The 17,924-nt window shown below is 47.3% G+C and overlaps 1 protein-coding gene across 1 annotated transcript in view; it reads left to right on the top strand.

Annotated features, from left to right (window-relative positions):
• LOC147436495 (PROTEIN TARGETING TO STARCH (PTST)) overlaps positions 1-17,924 on the top strand; it is a 62,015-nt gene that overhangs the window by 38,635 nt on the left and 5,456 nt on the right. The gene's annotated exons all lie outside the window — the stretch shown is intronic.

The following is a 17,924-nucleotide window of genomic DNA, read 5'->3' as shown; positions in this document are numbered from 1 at the left end:
AGGGGGAGGCTATAAGATAGCACGGTTAGATGGAGACTAGCACACGCATTACCACCGCCCTTTCACCGCTGCACCTAACGTTGGTATCAGAGCTTTGGCAGTGTTCTGTATCACTCAAGGAAAGAACCACAAGAATCACAAGAATGTTTTTTTGCTTGTTGAGGTCACACGAATCCAAGTTCGCTTGGGCGTGTCGATTTCTAATCGTGTTTTTGAAGAGTGAAAGGAATCCCAAGAAAGAAGGGCTTGTCCAGCCTCCCCTTATGTCTCTTTTCACTCATTGAGAGCGAACCGTGCACTTAGCGGCTGGCCAATCGATGTGAGGTGGGAAAAAGCAACCTTGGTGTGAGCGCAAGGCCGCTAAGGGGTGCGCCCACGGAAAGGAGTAGAACTCGGGTGAAGAGAAGATCCTTCTCCAACACGGTTTGCAAGCGAAAGAAAACCTGCAAGAACCTCAAGAATCCAAGTTCCTCGTGAACTTAAGAACCAAGACTCCCAAGAACCCAAGTTCCTCGTGAACTTACGAACCCAAGACCACGAGAACCCACGACTTCAGAATGGTCATCACTCGAAGCGGAATGGATACTTCGCTTGGAGGTGATGAGCATGAGAGAGGCGAAGAAGAATTTTCCCCACCAGGAGGTTTTTCCGACCTTCCCCCTTCCCTAGCTACGTCCAGGATTGCGCTAACTCCTATGGAGGAGTTGGACCAGTTGTTTCTGGAAAGAAAGCTAGAACGCGAAGAAAGAGAAGCAGAAAGAAAGGCCTACGAAGAAGAAATGGGAGCCCATAGATCGTGACTACGAAGAAAGAAGGGTAGCCATAGATCGTGAACTTGATGCAAGAATGGAAGCCATAGGAGCGTCAGTTGAACTTGGAAGAAAAAGAAAGTGAAGCCAAATTTGATTGCGAGAACAAAGCAAGACAAACAAAATTTGATCGTGAGACCAAAGCAAGAATGCAAGAGATGTTGCGACTCTTTTCTCAAATGCAGGCACATATGCAACACGATGAGGAAAAGGAGACTCTCTCAGTCTCTTCTTCTCCAAAGCATGATACACAGGATTTGCATGATTGTGTGAAGCATAATGATGATTTGATTGACAATGACTTGCATGATGATTTGGATGATAAGGATAAGCATGATGATTTGCATGATCAAGATGTGATTTCTCACAAGCATGATGAGTTGCATGAAGATGATGTGATTGTTCACAAGGATGATAAGTTAGTTGAAGCTTTTTTTAGCGAAGCTAACCTCATTGCAGATTCGATCAACCAGGAAGAACCGATCTTGGCTCTCGAGCCTAGGTCTCTAGAACCCTCATAGGAAGTATTGTGTGTTTGCATGATTGATACGCACGCATTGTTCAAGTGTTTTATTCGTGATCGTTTCCTGTATTTTAGTCAGCGTCTTTATGTGATCCCTTTTACTAGGCATGACATATTGTATGTTGAGCACGTTTCTCTCATGGATGAGCACGAATGTATGCGGATTTTTAGTGAAAAGCTGAAAAGTATGTATGTCAGGAAGTCACATTCCATGTCTCTTCCTTGGCATGACAGTTTCCGAACGAGCACATGAAAGTATGAGCACCAAGCGTGGGCATTTCCATTGTGTTTTGCCATAGTTGATTGCTCTAGATCATAACAGAAAGATTCGATCTCATTGTTTGCATATGTTTGGTGAACGGGTTGTCACTCCGTCTCTATGTTCATCTACATTGCATACACAGTCTTTAGCGAAGACAAGATTTTTTCCACTCACTTTACATGGAATGGGTATGTTCATGGTTTTGTGTTGGAAATGGTTTCAGGAATTCAGCCATAGAGATTCTTGAAGAAGAAAGAAGCATGACTCTAGACGAAGTTGAAGCATCGAAGGAGCCACAGAAGACTTTGTGTCGCTTTCGGCGCGGCCCAAAGAAGCAAGCGTTGCAGACCTTTATGAAGTTCAAGTACCGCACGACCCACACAACAGAGTGGGCCGACGAAGAGTCCCTTCCAAGATTCCGGATGCTATTGGCGATCTCCCTCGACGCCATACAGTCCGGTACCAGTACCTCACTTTGAAAAGGAGGGGATGTCACGTGACACATCCAACCCTATGTGTCCGTGGACAAGCTACAACATGATCAGGGTTCAGTCAGTCCAGTCACATTAGATTTAGAAGTGATCTGGCACTTTTGTGAGTCTATTCGTAGACCGTGCATGCCCAGTCACTTAGCATAGATGTATATTCTCTGGTTGCACACAACATGATCATTCGTATTCTCATCAGAATCCATTAGAATCAGTTAGGGGATTTTTCCAGTGATTTTAGCCTAGTTTCCCTATTTTTGATATTTTTCACTTATTAATTTAAGCGACTTCCCAACAAAAGTAGGTAGGGCAATTTTGCTAAGAAAATATATAAGCAAACCAAAGTTAGCATTGTTTGGCAGAAGAGGCAGTAGGAGCTCCACGCTCAACAGGCAACTTCTTAGCAAACACCCATAGGAGACCTAGCGTTTTGCAAATCCAGCATCACCTAGCGTTTTTCCCCATCAGATCAGCCTCGGCTACCGCAGACAGCAAGAGCCCTAGCGCTTTTCCAAGAGATCAGCAGATCAGCCTAGCGTTTTGCATTTTGTAGAACCATGGCAGCAGTAAAACCAAAATTCAGCCCTAGCGTTTTTGGTTGCAAATCAGCCCCGGCGTTTTGCACCTTTACCGCGACGGAAAGTCAAGGAACATTAGCGTTTTCAGTTTTCAGCAGTTAATACCCGCAGATCAAGTCCCGAACCTCGCAGATCTCACCTTCCCGCAACAGTTCCTCGCCGCATGGTCAGTTTCCGCAAGGTTTACAGTTTCAGCCCAGAAAACGCAGATTTCAGCATCTGCGTTTTTAGAGCGTCGTCGTCGCATCGTCTCCATCGACATCGTCATTGACATAGAGTCAGAATTCAGCAGATAGAACATTCGCAGATTTCAGCCCATAGCGTTTTTGGACAGCAGTAGGAAGATTGCAGATTTCAGCCCTTAGGTCGACTTCGTCATCACCGTTGTCATCGTCGACATAGCCTAGACTTGCATCAGTCTCATGCATACCATTTGTACCAGATTGTGCAATCATAAGTAGACCACTCTCGCCGACGAGAGTGGGGCCTTCGGAGGAGGGTTTTACAACGTCTCTGGTGTCGTATCTCTCTTCTCTCTCTATCTCTCAGTTTCATACACTTGCACGCACAGTGTCCATCGGAAGGCTCTCCCTTCCATAAGAACAAAAAGGAACCTTGAGCACAGTTCGGAGCACTCATCTTGAGCAAAGTGCAAACATTCATTCCGTTGCACCTAACAAGGATCCACACACAAGAAAAAGCTGGCAGATTTTCAAAAATGTCGCTGGCATGGTAACGTGGCATCCTGTACGGATTTCCGCGTTTTGCCCTGGCTGATGACGTGGCAGCTGTACGGATTTTCGTAATTTACGCTGACAGCTTTTTGGCTTTGCTTTTGGACCAGATGCTTTTGAGTTTGAAGGCTTTTTATTGTAAACTGCTTTTGGCTAGGGCCTTTAAATATGAGGTTAGGGCTCATTCTCTGGCATGCTTCTTGTCGAAGGTGCAGAGTCTTGAGTACCGGCTTGTACTGTGTTGATGCAATATAAAGAAATACCGGAAGGGGCACCAATGTTTGGGGCCAATACTCTCTGGGGTGGAATTCCGCCACTCCGTGTGGCATGTCGTATCTCTCTCTTGGTTCAATTGTTAATGAAGTTCTAAAAGTCTGTTCAGTCTGTTCTTTTCTATTGGCATGTGGTGCACGTCTTGTAACACCATTCACTTTGTTTGTGTCCATTGCACTCTCTCAGTAAAGAACGGAAGGCTCTCCCTTCCCTAAGTAAAAGAAACCTTGAGCACAGTTCGGAGCACTCATCTTGAGCAGAATTCAACATTCACTTCCGTTGCACCTTACATTGGTATCAGAGAATGGGAACGGGAGGGTTTGGAACGGGACGGGAACGGGGAGGAGGAGAGTGGGCCGGAACGGGAACGGGGCCGGAACGGTCCACTATAGTAAGGCTTGAATTACCTCCATTCAACTTAGTCCTAAATAAACTCCTAAACAGCCTCAAATCTGCCCCCTAACCGGCCCTCAAACTGCACCAAATATGTTCCTCAAACAACCCAAAGTCCACTTTTTTGTCCCCAAATGCCTACTTTTGCCCGTTCCGCCTCTTTTCCCCCCTTCCGGAACACCGTTCCGGTTACACCCCGTTCCGGAACGGCGTTCCATTCCCATCTCCTTTTTGGGAACGTGACTCGACGTTTGGGCTGCGTTCCCCCCGTTCCCTGTTACATTGAGTCACATTCCATGTCTCTTCCTTGGCATGACATAGGCACAAGAAGGATTGAGCATCAAGCATGGGCATTTCCATTTTGTTTTGCCACAGTTGATCGATGTAGATCAGAAAGTCGAGATTCGACCCCATTGTTTACGTGTGTTTGATGAACGGTTTGGCACTCTATATGTTCATGTGCTTTGCATGCACAGTTTTTTTCGAAAGAATAGTATTTTTCCAGTCACTTTACATGGCATGGGTATGTTCATGTTTTTGTGTTGGAAGTGGTTTCAGGAATTTTTAGCCTCGGAGATTCTTGAAGAAGGAAGAAAGATGACTCTAGACGAAGTTGAAGCATTGAAGGAGCCACGGAAGACTTTGTGTCGCTTTCGGCATGGCCCAAAGAAGTAGGCATTGCAGACCTTTATGAAGTTCAAGTATCGCACGACCCACACATCAGAGTGGGCCGGCGAAGAGTCCTTTCCAGGATTCCGGATGTTATTGGCGATCTTCCTCGACGCCATACAGTTCGGTACCAGTACCTCACTTTGAAAAGAAGGGGATGTCACATGACACATCCAACCCTATGTGTCCGTGGACAAGCTACAGCATGACCAGGGTTCAGTTCAGCTCAGTCAGTCTAGAATAAGAAGTGCTCTGGCACTTTTGTGAGTCTATTCGCAGACCGTGCATGTCCAGACACTTAGATTAGATGCATATCCTCTGGTTGCACACAACATGATCATTAGATTACCATCGAAACCCATCAGGAGCATTTTTATAGTGCATAGATCTATTTTCCCTATTTTTGACATTTTTCACTTATTATTTTTAAGTGACTTTTGTTGGAAACTAGGTAGGGCAAATTTACTAAGTTTGTATATATAGAAACCTAGCGCTAGCACTTTCTGGTAGAAGAGGCATCAGGAACCCTGTGTTCATCAGGCAACTTCACAGCAAGACCCCCCCCAAGACAAAAGACCTAGCGTTTTTCACTCAGATCAGCCCTGGCGATTTGGTTTGCAGATCAGCCTCGGCAGCAGCAAGATAGCATGACTTCCTAGCGTTTTTGGCATCAAGACCACAGATCAGCCATAGCGTTAGCAATTTTCCACCGCAGCAGACAGTTTTTGCATCAGCATAACACTTCAGTGTTTTGCAGATTCACCGCGACGTACCCCAAGAAGCATCAGCGTTTTCAATTTCCAGCAGTCAGACTCCGCACTAGAACCTCCGAACCTCGCAGATCTCACCTTCCCGCAGCAGTTCCTCGTTGCACGGTTAGATCTAGCGTAGTTTGCAGATTCAGCCCGGAAAATGCAGATTTCAGCATCTGCGTTTTCAGTGCGTCGTCTCGCATCGTCGCCATCGACATCGTCACCGACTTAGAGTCAGAATTCAATAGATAAAGATTTGCAGATTTCAGCCCTTAATGATTTCAGTTTTCAGCCCGTCTCGTCGTCGTCCAAGCATTGTAGAGATTTGTGCAATTATAAGTAGACCGCTCTCGCCATAGAGAGTGGGGCCTTCGGAGGAGGGTTTGACAACATTCTGGTGTCGTATTCTCTTCTCTCTCTATCTCTCAGTCTCAGCATGTTCACTCATAGTGTCCATTCACTTTGTTTGTGTCCATTGCACTCTCTCATTAAAGAACGAAGGCTCTCCCTTCCCTAAGTAAAAGGAACCGTGAGCGCAGTTCGGAGCACTCATCTTGAGCAAAGTTCAACATTCACTTCCGCTGCACCTTACAGGTTACCTGTCACTCTTCAAAAACATGATTAGGAATCGACACGCCCAAGAGGACTTGGGTTACATGCGATCGCAACAAGCAAAAAATTGTGTGGTTCTTGTGGTTCTTTCCTTGAGTGATACAGACAAGGTTGGATCAAAACGTACGTACTGATCTGTTCCGTACCGTATGGACGTTATGTACGGAACGATCCGTACGTCCTTTTTGTCTTGTCTTTTTTTTTGGGGGGGGGTGTGGGAAGTCCGTACAGTGCTGATTTAAAATAAAAATCCAAATCTCTTGCAATAGTTACACAGTATATGGTTGCCTTGTAAAACGTGTCTGTGAATGTCTATAAGTTGGCTTCTCTCTTGTTTTTTATTGGAAATGTCCTAGAAAATTTAGTACTTTGCGGTAATTTACAAGAGTACGTATTTTTACGTACGTAAAATTTTTTTCTGTACGGAACAACGTACAGTACGTACATATACGCCACGTACAGTACGTTTGGTACCACCTTGGATACAGAACACTGCCAAAGCTCTGATACCAATGTAAGGTGCAACGGAATGAATGTTGAACTTTGCTCAAGATGAGTGCTCCTGTTAGGTGCAGCGGAATGAATGTTGTTCTTTCTCAAGATGAGTGCTCCATAATGTGCTCAAGGTTCCTTTTTGTTCTTATGAAAGGGAGAGCCTTCTGTCTTTAATGAGAGAGTGCAATGATCACGAACAAAGTGAGTGGACACTGTGCGTGCAAGTGTATGAGACTGAGAGATAGAGAGAGAAGAGAGATACGACACCAGAGACGACCTAAAACCCTCCTCCGAAGGCCCCACTCTCGTTGGCGAGAGTGATCTGTGATTGATTGCACAAATTGGTACAAAGTGTGTGCATGAAACCGATGCAAGTCTAGGCTAGGTCGATGTCGACGACGGAGATGGCGAGACTGACTCTATGGCTGAAACTCTGCTACTCTATATCTGCTGTCCAAAAACGTTGCTGGCTGAATTCTGCTATGGCTGAAAACGCTATGAAAAACGTTGATTTTGCTGGTCTTTAGGGCTGAAAATCTGCGGCTATTGTGGGCTGAATTGGCTGTGGGAAAAGGCTGAAATTGACCTGCTGAAATATCGCCAAGGGCTGAAAACTGTAGCGCTTCTTGCTGGGATGAAAATCGCTAGGCTTTGTTGAAGCTTCTGGTGGAAACGCTATGTCAAATGATTGCCATGCGGTGACGATTGCTGAAAACGCCAAGTGGGAGAAGGCTAGGCGATGAGAACCAAAAACGCTAGGCTTGGTTGAGGAAAATCGCCATGGCAAACCAGAAACGCTAGGGCTGAAAATGGGTCTTGCTGCAAACACGTTGTGGATCTGCCGATGCAAACCACTAACGCTAGTGCTGATCTGTCCTTTGCTGTCGCCAGGCTGATGCAGATGCAAAAACGCTGGCTGATTTGGGTTCTTGTCCAAAAACGCTAGCTCTTTTGCTGTGATGCAAAAACGCTAGAGAAACTTGAGGTCCTGCTGAGAAGTTGCCTGTGAGCAAGCGCTCCTACTGCCTCTTCTGCCAGAAAGTGCTAGCGCTAGGTTTCTATATATACAAACTTAGTAAATTTGCCCTACCTAGTTTCCAACAAAAATCACTTAAAAATAATAAGTGAAAAATGTCAAAAATAGGGAAAATAGGTTTTCTGCTTTGTAAAATGATCTTGATCGAATCTGATGGGAATGCTGATGATCATGCTGTGTGCAACGGGAGGATATGCATCTAAGTGTTTGGGCATGCACGGTCTGCAAATAGACTCACAAAAGTGCCAGATCACTTCCTATTCTAGATTGACTTGACTGAACTGAACCCTGGTCATGTTGTAGCTTGTCCACGGACACATAGGGTTGGATGTGTCCCGTGACACTTCTCCTCAACAAACTGGGTGAGGGCATGATTGTTGGATGTTGCGTTGGCAGATGACGTTGGAGTCGTAGAAGTGAAAGTGACCGTTGTTGCAGTGGACGTGGTGGCCCCCTTCTGGGATTGTTGTTGTTGTCCTTTCTGCTTCGGAGTCGATATGTCACATGCTCAAAGAATATTCCCAAGGATCAAGAGATAAGATCTCATGTTGCTGTGGAAGGTACCGTCTCCAAAGTTGTAGCAGTCTACTATAACCGCTCGGATAACCACCGGATGGTGTCCTGATGAGCAATGGAGTGATCAACCACGTAATAGGCAAAAATTCAGCTTGCTGTCCGCCCAAAAACCACTTGCTTAGGGGCTGAAAATGCTGCTGTAACAGAGAATTCATCGCGCTTGTATGCCACCGAACTATACGGGAGCGTCATAGAGGTTGTAGTGAAGGGGTCCTCCCTTTTCTCAGCTGTCGAGGGACTGAAAACAGAGAAAAAACAGCAAGTAGTCAATGCCAGAAAAGTGCCGATGTCGTGTACATACCCGACTGTGGGTGTGGATCTGTAGGTGCCAGGTGGTGTAGGAGACTCCCCTGGAGGTTTTGGTCGCTCCCGTGTGTGCAAGTGCTCAGCGTTTTGCTGAAAACGCAGCTCAAGGCAAAAACGTAAAAGTTGCACAAAAAATGCAGATTTGCCTTGGGAAAACGCAGGGCTGATCTGATGTTGTGGGGTGCGTTTCTGTGCAAGGAGGGGGCGCCAAGAGAGGGAGCAACATATTGCAGCAAACAAGGCCAAAAAACTCAGCCTGAACCAAAAACGTTGATGGTGCTGAAGAACGCTAGGCAATTTGCACTTTTCCCGCGACGAAAATCTGCAGAAAGCAAGCGCATGGCCTGGCAGAAGGAGATCGCAGATTTCTTCTCGTGCTGGCGACTGATACTGTGTGTTAGTGAGCAGCGAAGAGGGTGAGAGCCACGCGCGCTGAAAACGTTGGAGGGAGAGAGAGAGAAAACGCTAGATGCACAAATGCTCTTAATAACACAATGAACGACTACAAGACCCCGCATTGCTTTTATATAATGTTGGGTTGAGGTAGGGCAAAAATGTCTAACCGTTGCAAAAAACATAAAAGCCCAAAAATGGCTAAAAATGTGTGTGCACCCAGCCAAGCGAAAAAATGATTGGCTGGACACGTGATAAAGTGTTCGCCTGTGCAACCTACATGGTGTGCAATGGGTGGCCAACCCGGGACAATCACTAGCTGTACAAAATCGTGAAGCAACAGTGGTGTAACTCTAACAGTCCTGGGTATCTGTCTGCTGGGCATGCTCAGCCTTGGGAGGCTGCGCATGCGCTGTGGGTCGAGATCTCCTGCAAGGATAGGCCTTTGCTAAGTGGCCCATCTGCCTGCAAATGAAGCACTGATTCGGGAGACGCGAATACTCCACACTCTGTCTGATCCAACCCCCGCTCACACGAGGCAACAGTATCACCCCTTCGGGAGGGAGTGTGCGTCTCGAACAAGAACCCGCACAGTAGGTAAACCTGTGGCCTTGGCCACAACGGAAGCTGCAGTGGCACGGTGACTCCAAAACTGCCCCGAACATGGAACCAATCCTAGGAAGAAGAGGGAGGTACTCTCTCCTCAGGACTGGGAAGCAGACCGAGATAGGCAAGTCGGCCTGCTCCTCGAGCACATCTGTAGTAGGGTCGAAACCATGATGCCATCGTCTGAAGTAAGCTCGAGCTGCTCGGATACCAAGTGGACTCATCGATATCACATTGGCCGGCATCTTTGGAGACTCGAATTCTATTTGATAATACCCTCTTCCGAGGATCTGGACATCGGTGATCTTGCCCACATTAGAGAGGAGTCCGACCTGAAGTAGATCCTGAACCTCGCCTTGGCTGGGTTGAGTGCCAATAATCTTGCAGATAATTGAGGAGGCTTGCAAGCGTTCCACCTCAGCCATCAAGCTCATTTGCTCTTGTGGCAAAAGAGCAAGTCGAAGGGTCGGCTCCGTGGGGTCGGGCGAGGGGGCTGCGTGGGGGAAAACAACTAGCAAGGGCTGCATGTTGCAAGGGGAGGGACGGGCTGAGGATAGGCGGACAGCGAACGGGAGTGTAGGGGGAAGCAACGCGAAGGGAGAGGGGGGGCGGGGGGCAGCGCGAGGGGGCTATGTGGCGGGCGATGCAGAGCAGCAGCTAGCATGACCTTGATCACAACTCAAATGCTTTTTTGTGCCTATGTTTTTGAAACAAGCCTTCAAAAACAAACTTGTCATGCGAGGATTACGATCATTGACAATTGACTCTGGCATACCATGGTACTTAAACACATTGTACATGAACAATCGTGCCATCTGATCAGATTTTATCTTCTTCCTGACATGAATTAAGTGGGTTTGTTTGTTGGACCTGCAAATAATGGTCCATATACCATCTTTCCTTGTCTGCGTTCTTGGAAGATCAAAGATAAAATCCATAGCAATACTATCCCATGGCTTATCTGGTAGGTAATGGTTGTAGCAACCCTGTTAACTTTTGTGTCAGGTGCAGTGGAATTGAAATGGTGAAGATCTAGTTTTACACTTTCACAAAATCCTTTCCTTCTTTCCTTATGTTAGTGAATGCTTTGTGCTTGAATGATTGTTCTTTTTACTTTCCCCTGAAGAGAGGGGTTGAGAGAATGCAATAGAGTTGTGTAGAGGGAGAGAGAAAGAGAGAGAAGGAGAGAGAGTGACACCGATGGGGTCCCAACCAACCCTCTCAAGGGTCCCCCACACCGTTGCCAATGTGGTATCTGCTTTAGATTGCGTAAATGGAATGTACACAGGATGCAATACCTCAATGCAGACTTTACCGACTCAATTAGGGAATGTCGCCACGGTAACTCCTCAAGATGAGGCACCTTCAGGGCTGATTTGATGCACCTTTGAAACTGTCTCAATGTGGGATTGCCGATGGCCACAAAGGGGAAGATTTGGAGGTGAGACTCGCACCCTATGTGAGAGGAATGAAGGGCTGAAAACGTGGATCTTGACGAGTCAGATGATGGACAATGATGGAGCACTCAATTGCGCGAAGAAAGAAAAGCAGAAAGAAAGTCATCATTTGATCGTGAACACAAAGAAAGAATGGCAGCCATAGCACGTGAACACGAAGAAAGAATGGCAGCCATAGAGCGTGAGTACAACGAAAGGAAAGCCGAATTGGTCCTACTATTTTCTAATGTGCAGGCACAGATTGCAAAGAATAAGGAGAAGGAGACTCTCTCAGTCTTGTCTTCTCCAAAGCACGATAGACATGAATTGCATGATCAAGATGTGATTATTCACGAGCATGATTAATTGCATGATAATGATAAGCATGATGATTTGCAGGATAAAGATGTGATTGTTCACAAGGATGATGGTTTAGTTGATACTTTGTCTAGTGAAGCTAACCTCATTGCAGATTCGATCGATCACGAAGAACCGAACCTTGGCTCTCGAGTGGAGGTCCTAAGAACCCCCACAGGAAGTATTTTGTGTTCGAATGATTAGTTAGTACGCATTGTTCGAGTGTTTCATTCGTGATGCTTTCCTGTATTTCAGTCACTGTCCTTATGTGATCCCTTCTCACAGGCATGCCATATGGTATGATGAACACGATTCACTCATGAATGAGCACGGATGTATGCGGATTACTCATGAAATGATGAAATGTTTGCATCCAAGGAATTTACATTCCATGTCTCTTTCTTGGTATGACATAGTATCCGAAAGAGCACAAGAAGGATGGAGTATCAAGCATTGGCATTTCCATTGTGATTTGCCACAGTTGATAGATTTAGATCAGAAAGACAAGTTTCGAATCCATTGTTTGCATGCGTTTGATGAATGGTTTGACACTCCGTTTCTATGTTCATTTACATTGCATGCAGTCTTCAAAGAAGACTAGAATTTTTTCAGTCACTTTACATGGAATAGGTATATTCATGTTTTTGTGTTGAAAGTGATTTCAGAATTTTCATCCACGGAGATTCTTGAAGAAGGTAGACGCATGACTATAGACGAAGTTGAAGCATTGAAGGAGCCAAAGATGACTTTGTGTTGCTTTCGGGCGGCCCAAAGAAGCAAGCATGGCAGACCTTTTAAAGTTCAAGTATCGTATGACCCACGCATCAGAGTGGGCCGGCGAAGAGTCCTTTCCAGGATTCCAAATGCTGTTTGCAATCTCCCTCGACGCCATACAGTTCGGTACCAGTACCTCACTTTAAAAAGGAGGGGATGTCACGCGCACATCTAACCCTATGTGTACGTGGACAAGCTACTTCATGACAAGGGTTCAATTCAGTTCAGTTAGCCTAGCTTAGGAAGTGTTGTGGCACTTCTGTGAGTCTATTCGCAGACCGTGCATGTCCAAACACTTAGAGTAGATGCATATCCTCTGGTTGCACACAACATGATCATCAGATTACCATCTGAACTCATCAGGAGCATTTTTACAGTGCACATACTTATTTTCCCTATTTTAGTCATTTTTCGCTTATTATTATTAAGTGACTTTTGTTGGGAAACTGGGTAGGGCAAATTGGCTATGAACATATATAAGAAAAGCTAGCGCTAGCATTCTCTGGCAGAAGAGGCAGCAGACCACGACCTGAAGTGCACCTTCTCAACAAGATGGCAAGAGGACCTAGCGTTTTCAAGCCACCAAGAACCAGCGTTTTTCAGCATTGCAGATCAGCCCCAGCGTTTTGCATTTGTAGATCAGCTTGACGACAACAGGACCTAGCAGATTTCCTAGCGTTTTTGTAGCAAGACACCATATCAGCCCTAGTGTTTTTGGATCAGTAGAACACCTAGCGTTTTGCAAACTCCCCGCGACTGATTCAGCCTTTGCATCAACGTTTTCAGTTTTCAGCACTTAGACTCTGCAGAACCAGTCCCAAACCTCGCAGATCTCACCTTCCCGCAGCAGATCCTCGCCGTATACGGTCAGATTAGCCAGCGTCTACAGATTCAGCCCAGAAATCGCAGATTTCAGCATCTGCGTTTTCAGCGCATCATCGTCGCTGCCGTCGTCACCGACATAGAGTCAGAATTCAGCAGATACAAATTTGCAGAATTCAGCCCTTAGCGTTTTCAGATTTCACCTTGTCTCGTCGTTGTCCTCATCGTCGGCAAGTCCATAGCAGAGATTTGTGCAATCAATAGTAGATCGCTCTCGCCATAGAGAGTGGGGCCTTCGGAGGAGGGTTTGACAACATTCTAGTGTTGTATTCTTCTCTCTCTCTATCTCTCAGTCTCAGCACCTTCATTCATAGTGTTTACCACTTTGTTTGTGATCATTTGCACTCTCTCGCTAAAGGAATGAAAGGGTCTCCCTTCCGTAAGTAAAAGGAACCTTGAGCACAGTTCGGAGCACTCATCTTGAGCAAAGTTCAACAATCACTTCCGGTGCACCTTACATGATTAGACTAATTTTACTCTAGCCTAATTCTCATTGGTCCACCTCTTTGGCCATCCGATAGGATTTGAGGGGAGATTGGGGGCAACTGGGCTAGGAGCCTTCCATGTGTCCATTCTTTCCTTTGGGGAGAGCTTGGGAGTGTATGTGTGTTTCTCTCTCATCCCCTATCATTAGGGCTTGCCCCCTCCTTCCTAGGGATGTCGGAAGACTTTTTAGTGTTCCCATAACCATCCAATTTTCCTCCACTTTGGCCATTGGACAATTGCATTAAATTTAGGAACTTTAGCCTATGGAAGTCTTTATGGAGCTGAACCTTAGGTATTTTAAGCTCCATTGATACACATTGCTCTTTTACAAACTGTCCCCCTTTGGATCTCTATTTTCCCTCCTTTGGATCCCTGCAGAGACCGGTATGACAGTCTTACCAATATTCTAGCTTTTACTCCCCTGGTACCTCCCCATTTTAAATGATCAGTTTAATATGAGAAAATCATTTGGGAGAATGAGATATTAGTTTTTATGACAGCGTGACTGCAAAGAGTATCTAGCCCAAGCCCAAGAAGAATGAGCCTGCGCAAGGCAACCTCCTCTATCTAGGAGTCCTCATGTATGTGTACATAGCATGGTGGGCTCTACGTGTCAGCAAAGAACTGTACCACAATGTGTCTACATCCTGTCGAGTTTGGAGGTGTCACTGAGAACTTGGCCAACGGCCACAGAGTCTGAACCAAGTCAGTAACCCCTAGGCCTCCCATGTGGTGAGAGAACTCGAGGACCTGTGTCTTCAGCCACTCCAACACTGAGTCCAAAGTTCAATTAGGCTGGTCCGTGCCACATAGGGGAAAAGAGAAGCCAAGCGTTGAGTCCAGAGCCTCTATCCCTCTAGCTGCAAGGAACAAAACATGAACTCTGAAGCAAGGTGCCTCAAAGTCCGGGGAAGGGTCGTCGAGAAAACGTGTGAAGTCGTAGGCAAAGAAGTCCCACCGACGACGAATGTCGAAGCTCATCAGTCCACAAGGAATTGCTGCAAAAGGAGACGTTTGCACCAAAAGGGGGTTTCGCAAGAAAGACTGTCGCTCTCTCGCCAAGCGACTCATGGCAAAAGCGCTGCCAAGAGATCTCCTAGGAGCCGAGAATGGTCGTGTCCCCTGGGTCGGTTGCGGGGTAGGAGTAGGAAGAGCTGTGGAAGCAGGGGGGCTAGTGGGAGAGGGAGGAGTGGGGGGATGGGGAACGGCAGAGGGAGAAGGGAGAGGTGGGGAGGTAGAGGAAGGAGGCGGGGGGGAGGGGTGGAGGGGAACTCGGGGGGAGGGGTTGTCGGAGGTGAGGCTGATGTGGAGGGTGGAGCAGGGACCTCGTCCTAGTGAAGAGGGTCGAAACGGTTCCCTGTGGGAACCCACTGCTGCTGGACTTGAGCCTGGGGACCACTCTGAGTGCTAGGTTGGCATGGTGGCCCCTGCTGACGCCGACCACGAACCTACTGCCAGCCCTCATTCGCTTGAGTCCCAGGCTCGGAGGGTGGCTCTGCCTGCGTACGCTGTGACTCTGTCTGCTGCTGCTGGCCAGCCATTGAAGGTTGGGACTGAGCCTGAGGTGAAGGTCGGGGTCTCCTCCGTGGACAGGCCTTCGCAAGATGGCCTATCTGACGACAAATAAAACACTAATTCGAGAGGCCCGAATCCTTCACGCTCTAACGAAACCAACAACCACTCACCCGAGGTAGTAGGATGACCTTCGGGAGAGTGCGGGTGTCCCGAACCAGAACACGTAATGTAGGAATGCCGGCCGCCTTGGCAGCTACAGAGGCTGCCGTGCGAGGTGTCTCCAAGACAGTCCCAATATCTGAGCCTACCCTGGAAAGGAGCGGACGGTACTCCCTCCTCAAGCCTGGGAAGCAGTGAGATAGGCAGGTTTGCTTCCTCAACAAGAACGTCTACCTCTGCGGCTAGGCTCGCTTGCTCTGTTGGCGAGAGAGCAAGTTGGATGGTGGGCTCTGCAGGGTCCGGCAAGGGGCTTCTAAAGAGTCCCTCTGGGGCGGAGCATGAGCCTTCATCTGTGTCTACTCCTGTGGGTGGGGCCAATGACAAGAACCAGACGACTTCCGAGGAGCTTCAATTGCGAAGGACAAGCCCTCAAGGTCGAGGCGCAAGGAAAAACCGACGGCACAAGGGGGGGGGGTTGTGTGGGAGAGAAGCGGGAAGGCGGAGCTGAAGGCAGTGAGCGGGGGGTGGCGAGGGCAAATGAGCGAGTGGGGGGTGGGGGGGCTAGCGTGTGAGGGTAGATGAGCAAGCAGGGGAGATGGGAGAGGCAGGCCGCACGCAAGAGTAGGCAGCGGCAGCGTGCAGGGCAGCGGCAGCGCGAGGGCGAAAGGAGGGTGTGCAGCGATGGCGGGGAGGGGGGTATAGCGTACTGCAGTAGTGAGACACCGCCAAGAGAACCTAGTCATTATTAGACTTTTTAACAATCGCAAAATAGGATGTAAATTGATGCAACCAAGAGTAAATGACAATAGCATCCATCTTACCGTCATACTTATTGAACGTGATCTTCTAAGAAAGTGGGTCATTGGCCGATCGTGTAGCCTTGGTCGCCTCCGCGATGGTCTTGGCAAGCTTGTCATAATCGGGCTCCGAAGATGGTGGATCGGATCGCACTGCCAAGGTGGTGATGAGATCACGCACTGAATTCTTTTCCAGCCTACTAGCCCGCAAAGTACAAACTGTAATGGGTCAGCACCACGCGCCAACGAAAAAGAACAGACTGAACAGACTTTAGATACTTCAAAATAGGTGAACTGAGAGAGAAACACTTCACACGAGTCACGGAATGGCATAGATCCACCCCCAGAGACTTAGAGAGTACTGGACCCAAACTGTGGTGCCCCTTTAGGTATTTCTTTATATTGCTTCAACTCGGTACAACATTGGCAACACTGCTTTGCATCTCTCATAGGAAGGATCCGGAGAATGGGCCCTTAGCACATATTTAAATCATAGTTACATGGGATGGCGGGTCGGGGTCGGGAACGGGGAGGGGGACGGGACGACAAAAGTCAAGAAACGGGGACGGGGGTCGGAATGGCAAAAAAAAGAAGAGAGTTTTTTTGGCATTTTTTGACCTACACACATGCCACACACATAGAGCATCACTTTGACCACAAATTTACACTAAATAGACCAAAGAGCACGAGTCATATAGGCGCAAATGTGCTAATAAAACATCGATGGATACAAAATGAAAAGTGCATGCCACAAGGGCTCAGAAAGGACTTAAGACAAGCCTCAAGGATAACAAAAAGTACAAAGGGCTAGGTAGACTCTAGAGGAGTAGCTTAGTAGACTCTAGACTCGAGAGTGATCAATGATCATCAAACTCAAGAAGTGCTCGCCTGCTGAATCTCCATATTGTCGTTAGCTTGAGATGACATGATGGCGGAGAGAGAGTAGAGCTAAGAGCTTAGAGGAGAGCTTGTGTGGAGAGAGAGTAGAGGAGAGCTTCAAAGTTGAGAGAGTAGAAGAGGGAGAGAGTGGGTAGAGAGACTCCAAGGGTAGAGCTTGAGCGCTTGTAGGTAGACTATAGACGGCGTAGAGTACTAGAGTGTAGAGAGTAGACGGTAGACCGTAGAGAGGAGAGCTTGAGAGAATATGAGGGCCAAGGGTGCTTTTATAGCCTCCCAAGGGCCAAACCCCCCCCCAAAGAAGTGAACCAGCGACCGTTAAAAACGGTCCATTTTTTCAAATTTCAAATTTCTGCCCGCCGTCCCGGTCCATTCCCAGCCGTCCCCGTCCGTCCCCGGTCCGGCAGCTTGCGACCTCGCCGGTCGGATGAATTTCCGACTGTTCCCGTCCGTCCCCGGCCCGTTTTCGGCCGTTAGGCGGCCCTAGGCCCCGCCCCTCCGTCCTCTTTAACTATGATTTAAATGCCCTTGGCCTACCAAGAGCAGTTACATAAAAAGCATCAAGCTCTAAAAGCATCTGGTCCCCAAAAGCTAGCACCCTCAGGGGCGGTCCGTACAACAGCGCCATGTCATCAGTTTCTGTAATTTGCGGGCATCCGTACAACTGCCATTTCAGCATGTCAGTGCGTTTTGTAGGAGTCCGTATAGCTGCCACATCATCAGGTTGTGCGCATTACTATGTGTGTGTGGTTGTCTTCAGTAACTTAGGCCCCATCGGCTGGGGTCCCATAAGTTGTTGGGGGTTAGGATTCTAATCCTAATTGATTTTTTTTTCAGCAGCTAGAGTTAGATGGTGACCCCTGTAAAACCTAATGCGACTAGTTGGCTGGTTGTTGGCAAACATACGGTTCTTTATAAACACCACTTTGGACTTGTTTCCCAAAGTCAATAGCCATTTGGCTGTGATTTTATCAGCGTCAGGAAGGACATCAATGGAGGTTTATGATTTAGGAATTGTTGAATATCGAACCCAGCACTTTGCTTTTTGAAGTCTTCTGTTGCAAGTATTACATAAGGATCTGGTTTGAAACTAGAAATTGACTGTGAAAGATCTAA

This window comes from Adiantum capillus-veneris, chromosome 18 (assembly GCF_014529385.1).
Source record: "Adiantum capillus-veneris isolate H3 chromosome 18, ASM1452938v2, whole genome shotgun sequence".
In the NCBI taxonomy this organism is placed as follows: domain Eukaryota; kingdom Viridiplantae; phylum Streptophyta; class Polypodiopsida; order Polypodiales; family Pteridaceae; genus Adiantum; species Adiantum capillus-veneris.
This window is presented reverse-complemented; position numbering and strand designations above follow the sequence as displayed.